The following is a 6,000-nucleotide window of genomic DNA, read 5'->3' as shown; positions in this document are numbered from 1 at the left end:
CTAGAGTGATTTTGAACCTATCTTTAGGACTGAGGCTGATTCTTACAAGTTATCACTGTGACCAGGTATGTTTTCACACAGCCACTTTTCTCAATCGCTTTTTCCCCCATGGTGTGACACATGCCCCAGTGAGGTTTACATGCAGGGCACACACCCACGTGCATGTTGTCCAGGGTTGTGTACAATTTCTAACTGGGAGCTGTAAATCTACAGCTGTAACTCTCCACTTCAAGAAGGCCTCTTGAAAAGAAGTGCATCAGGGTGCTTTCAGCTGCAAGTAACACTCAAGATTGCTTGCATAATAGGGGGATTTATTCTTTCACAAAACTAAATCCAGAGTTAGAGTGGATCCAGAATTGATTAGTTCAACAAGTCAAAAACATCAAGACCAGGCTTTCCATCTTTCCACTCTGCCAGCTTCAGAGTGTTTACTTTCATTTTCAGGTTTATCTCCTCATGGCCACAAGGTGACTGTAGCAGCTCCAAGCTCTATGTTTTCACATAGCTATGCCTACAGTGTAAGAAAAGACAGGGCATCCCTTTCTGGTGTCTCTTTTTGAGAGTGAAGGAGAATCTGCTGGAAACTTCCTGACAAGACTTATTCTTGTGTCTCCTTGTCCTAAATTCTGTCATGGGTCAATTTCTAAACAAATGTTTGTTGCAAGGGAAATGACAAGAGAGGCTCTGAAGCTAGAGTTCTGTTAGCAGGCAGGAAGGCACAGGCAACCCACAGTGTCTATCAGAGTGAAAGTGGCATTATAGCAGTAATTTTCAATTAGCTATAACATCTATATAAACACTTGAGAAGTGTTCTTTGCACCACAATAGTAGTTGTTACAGGCAAGATCCACTGGTGAATGCTAAAATTAGTGGGTGAAGCTTTAAGGAAAAACAGGGTATTTGCATAGCTTGCAAGTATTTCCCCAAAGATATTTAGTTACATGTATGAATTGCATTAATGTTTTTAACATATATTCACAAATTCTGCCAGGAGGTGGAGCTTAATTCTTCTCCTTCTGATTGTGAGTTTGATTTAGCACCTTACTTTTAAGAAACAGGGTATAGAAAGGAAAAACAGTAATGTTACAGTGAAGAAACCTGACAGATACTACCTTTCCCAAATAGTCAGGGTTAGGCAAGATGGTATCCTGGATTGGATCCTGGAGGAAAACAAAAACAAAAACAGAGAAGAACATTAGTGGAAAAATCCATGAAATCCAAATAAAGTCTGTAGTTTAGTTAATAGAATCATACCAATGTTAATTTCTTCATTTTGTAAATACAATTTGATTATGCAGGATATTAATATTAGGGGAAACTGAGTGAGTGAGGGTATACAGGAACTCTATGTGCTATCTTTGTAACTCTTCTATAAATCTAAAGTATGTCAAGATAAAAAGTATTAAGACAATCTGGTTTTCAGAAGAAGTGAGTCAGTCAGTCATGTCTGACTCTCTGAGATCCCATGGACTAATACAGTCCATGGAATTCTCTAGGCCAGAATACTGCAGGGGGTAGCCTTTCCCTTCTCCAGGGGATCTTCCTAACCCAAGGATCAAATCCAGGTCTCCTGCATTACAGGCGGATTCTTTACCAGCTGAGCCACAAGGGAAGTCCAAGAATACTGGAATGGGTGGCCTATCCCTTTTCCAGCAGATCTTTCTGACCCAGGAATCGAACTAGGATCTCCTGCATTGCAGGTGGATTCTTTACCAACTGAGCTATCAGGGAAGCTGCTATCAGAAGAAAGATTTCTTTATTACCAGGACTAATTGCTTTGGACATATCTTGTAATAAATTATGGCACCCCAACGTTTCATGATACTTCATTTGGTTAAGAGCAACTGTTCCTTTCATTCATTCAACACATATATTAAAAGGCACCTACTATGTGCTAGGCATGATGCCAAACAGGAGTACCAATACTGAACTGAAAAGATACTGCCCTTGCTCTCCTACAGTTCATATGCCTTTGACCCAAACTGGAAAGCAATGTTTGTTTGTTTGTTTTTTTCTCTCCAACACAATAGAGATTTGCAGAAAATCTCCAACTTTTGGAAAGAGTTTTTTTTGAAGTATAGTTGATTTACAATATTATATTAGTTTGAAGTGTCCAACATAGTGATTCAGGATTTTTATAGATTATACTCCATCTAAAGTTATTATAAAATATTGGCTATATTCCCTGTGCTGCACAATATATCCTTGTAGCTCATTTATGTTATACATAATAGCTTGTATCTCTTAATCCCAGACCTATTTTGCCCCTTCCCCCACCAGTAACCACTAATTTGTTTTTTATATCTGTTTTTTTTGTTTTGTTATATTCAGAGAATCTTTAACTTTGAGAATTTTTAATGAGTCATATTCTTTATGCAAACTTTTTCTGTTAAAAACTTGCCACTAGTTTTATGAAATGTGGGAAATGTATGTTATTCATTTTTTAAAAATTATTTTTGGCTGTGCTGGGTCTTCGTTGCTGTGCAGGCTTTTCTCTAGTTGCGAGAGGAGGGGCTGCTCTCCAGTTGCGGCGCAGGAGCTTCTTCCTGTGGTGGCTTCTCTTGTGGCATATGGGCTCAGCAGTTGCAGCTCCCAGGCTCTAGAGCACAAGCTTAGCAGCTGTGGCGCACGGGTTTAGTTGCTCTGCAGCATGTGGGGTCTTCCTGGATCAGGGATCGAACCCGTGTCTCCTGCATTGGCAGGTGGATTCTTTACCACTGAGTCACCAGGGAAGACTTACGCTATTCATTTTTTAATACTAGTAAGTAAAAGAAGACCATTTTTTAAAAGGAGATATGGGATAGGAGTTTTTTGTATGCTGGAAAATAACGTTTTACTCCTTTGTCCAAGACTAAACATGAATCATTTCAGCTAAAATATTTGTTAGATTTACCAGTAACTGAACACAGGATTGGGAGAGACTTTGATGAAAAGCCTTATATTGTTTGTCTTATTGCATTGGCAAATCTGAATGTAACATATGTGAGATGAATTCTTGAAAGGTGAATGCAGGATTTAATAAGGAGGGAATAGAAAAAGACAAAATATCAGAATGCAAAAATAATTACAAAACAGGCCAATTTAAAAGGAACTGTGGAATTCACAGCCTTCCTATAGTACTTTGCCTAATGCTTGCTGAATTTTTCTTGCAATTACCTGAATAAAGGATAATCTTAAGATAAAACAGAGAGGACAGTGTAGCTTTCTCAAGGCAATGTTGCAGTTATATCAGGATACTTGTAGGAGGTTTTAACAAGGCTGTCTGATGAATTTTAATTCAAAATTTATTTTAAAGTATTATGTTAATTCTTCATAAACAACAACCAGAATAATATAAAGCAATTTTCAGGTTTCATTTCTGGTTCTGGATATTTAAGAAAAATGTGAGTTACATGCACAGAAAAGAAAAATCACTGAAGACTTGTTTCCAAAAAAAATTAATTGTGGTCAAGATTCATCTTATAGGCTTCAGAACATGTTTTATGAGGCCAAATGAAATAGGAGAGTTTAATTTCTATTAATCTCCTAAGGAACATTGCTTCCATCAGTGAGATCTGTGATTTTTTGTGTGTCTCTTTTGATTCTTCTCATCATTGCATTCCCCTCCCCACAAGGTGAATGTTTACACCTTTCACTTGTTCATGTCTCTTCTTCCTTCTCTTGGTAACATCATCCCAATGTTTTTTATGGAGATGGTATTTATTTTTTTTACTGAAAGTGAAATGTACAGATCTTAAGTGCATAATTCATTGTTTTGACAAATAGTTATACTATAAAACTGTCACCTCAGGCAGAATAAAAAATATTTCCATCACCCCAGAAAGTTCCTTCATGCTCCCAGCAAGTCAACTCTCAACCCACATGTGACTAAGCAAGTGGTCTGGCTGCTTGCCTCACAGTGGAAAGATCAAATACTGAGGCAACAGCCTTCTGCAGGAAGAAAAGACTTTATTTCTGGGTGGCCAAGCAAGGAGACAGGAGGCAATGCTCAGATCTGTCTCCCTCATTGATTGGCTACCGAGCAGGGTATTAATCTTGGAAGAGGGGAGCAAGATGAGGAGGGGGCTTTGAGAACAATTGGTGGAAAAGTGTAAATTTCCATGTAAGTTTGAAAAGTGCTCTGTACAGGCAGGCATGACTGCTCTTCATGCCTCTTCATAGGTCACATGTGCAAATTTGGGGTCGGGGGAGGGGATTCCTTCTGTAACACATGGATTTTCAGTTTATGAAGTCTCAGGTTCACTAGCAGACATCCTCGTCCCTTAAAGTGCCCTAGTCTCATTTGTGTTATGCTTAGTCACGGTGCTGTTAGCAAGTTGCTTCTATAGCTGTGGGTTTCCCTGGTGTTCTTCAAAACAGGCCTGGTATTGTTGGTGTATCCTTTTCTTTCTACCTTATGGACCTTGTACAGTACAGGGTACAGTTTTACGTGTACAGTGTTGTGTTTTCCATCACCATTGATTGCTTTGCCTGTGTTTAAACATTATACATACGGAATCATGCAGTACTTAGTTCACTGTATCTGGCTTCTTTTGCTCAACATGTTTTTGGGACTCATTCAGTTACTATATGTATCAGTTGTGTTATGCAACTGAACTAGGGTCTGTTCCCCACCTTGCAGCAAAGCCAATCTTCTGACACCAGGTTGCGGTGATGGCTTTCAAGGAAGGGGTTTTAAAGGCAGCATTTAAGGGGGAGGGCTGCAAGAGGTATCATTTTCTTATGATTGGTTGGTGGAGAGGTAACAGGGTGATGTTTGGGAATCTTAATCGTCAACCTTCTGGTTCCAGCCAGTCTGGGGTCTATGTGCTTGTGGTCAGCATGTGATCACCATCCTCTACCTGGGCAGGGGTCTTAGTTTCTGCATAAAACTCAAAAATGTGCATCAGAATGTTATATATATTCCTTAAGGAGGAACTAAGATTCTATCTTATGGCTGAATTATTGTTTTGACTTGTTTTCCTTTGCTTCTGCACTCCCTCACTTCCTTAATTAGTAACTGCATGAGTCTGTTCTTTGGAACTCAGGGAAGGCCTAGGAGACCAAACCCTTTTTCTACAAATAAGAAACAGGGGACACAGAGGGGCTTTTGTATCCAGGAGGTCCCTACAGTGTCCTGCAGTTTCAATCCCCACTTTTCTCTGATACCCTCAATCCTTAGGGAAATAGAGGAGGCACAAGTGTCTACTTTTCTATTGATGGGCATTTGTATTGTTTCCAATGTATTACCTGTTATGAATAACATTGCTATAAAAATTCTTGTACTAGTCTTTTTTGTAGATGTATTTTCAAATCTTTTGCATGAATACCTAGGAGTGAAATCACTAAGTTTAGAGTAGGTGTATGTTTAACTCTATAAGAAGCTGACAAATAATTTTCTAAAATGTTTGTATCATTTTACAATTTTACCAGATATATATGCTTTTCCAATGTTCATATTCTTGTTAATATTTTCCACTGTCATTGAAATTTTAGCCATTCTAGTGGATATGAAATGGTAACCTATTGTAAATTGTTCGTATTCTCTGGCCATTTAGCCTATTGAGCTGATTTCCTTTATCTTATTGATTTGCAGGAGTTATTATATATTCTGTATATTAATCACTCATCAGCTTAAGAAACTTAAAATCAGATCAGATCAGATCAGATCAGTCGCTCAGTCGTGTCCAACTCTTTGCGACCCCATGAATCTCAGCACGCCAGGCCTCCCTGTCCATCACCAACTCCCAGAGTTCACTCAGACTCACGTCCATCGAGTCGGTGATGCCATCCAGCCATCTCATCCTCTGTCATCCCCTTCTCCTCCTGCCCCCAATCCCTCCCAGCATCAGAGTCTTTTCCAATGAGTCAACTCTTCCCATGAGGTGGCCAAAGTACTGGAGTTTCAGCTTTAGCATCATTCCTTCCAAAGAAATCCCAGGGCTCATCTCCTTCAGAATGGACTGGTTGGATCTCCTTGCAGTCCAAGGGACTCTCAAGAGTCTTCTCCAACACCACAGT

Source organism: Bos javanicus, chromosome 14 (assembly GCF_032452875.1).
Source record: "Bos javanicus breed banteng chromosome 14, ARS-OSU_banteng_1.0, whole genome shotgun sequence".
NCBI lineage: Eukaryota > Metazoa > Chordata > Mammalia > Artiodactyla > Bovidae > Bos > Bos javanicus.
The sequence above is the reverse complement of the archived record's forward strand: the minus strand, read 5'-3'. Positions refer to the sequence as shown.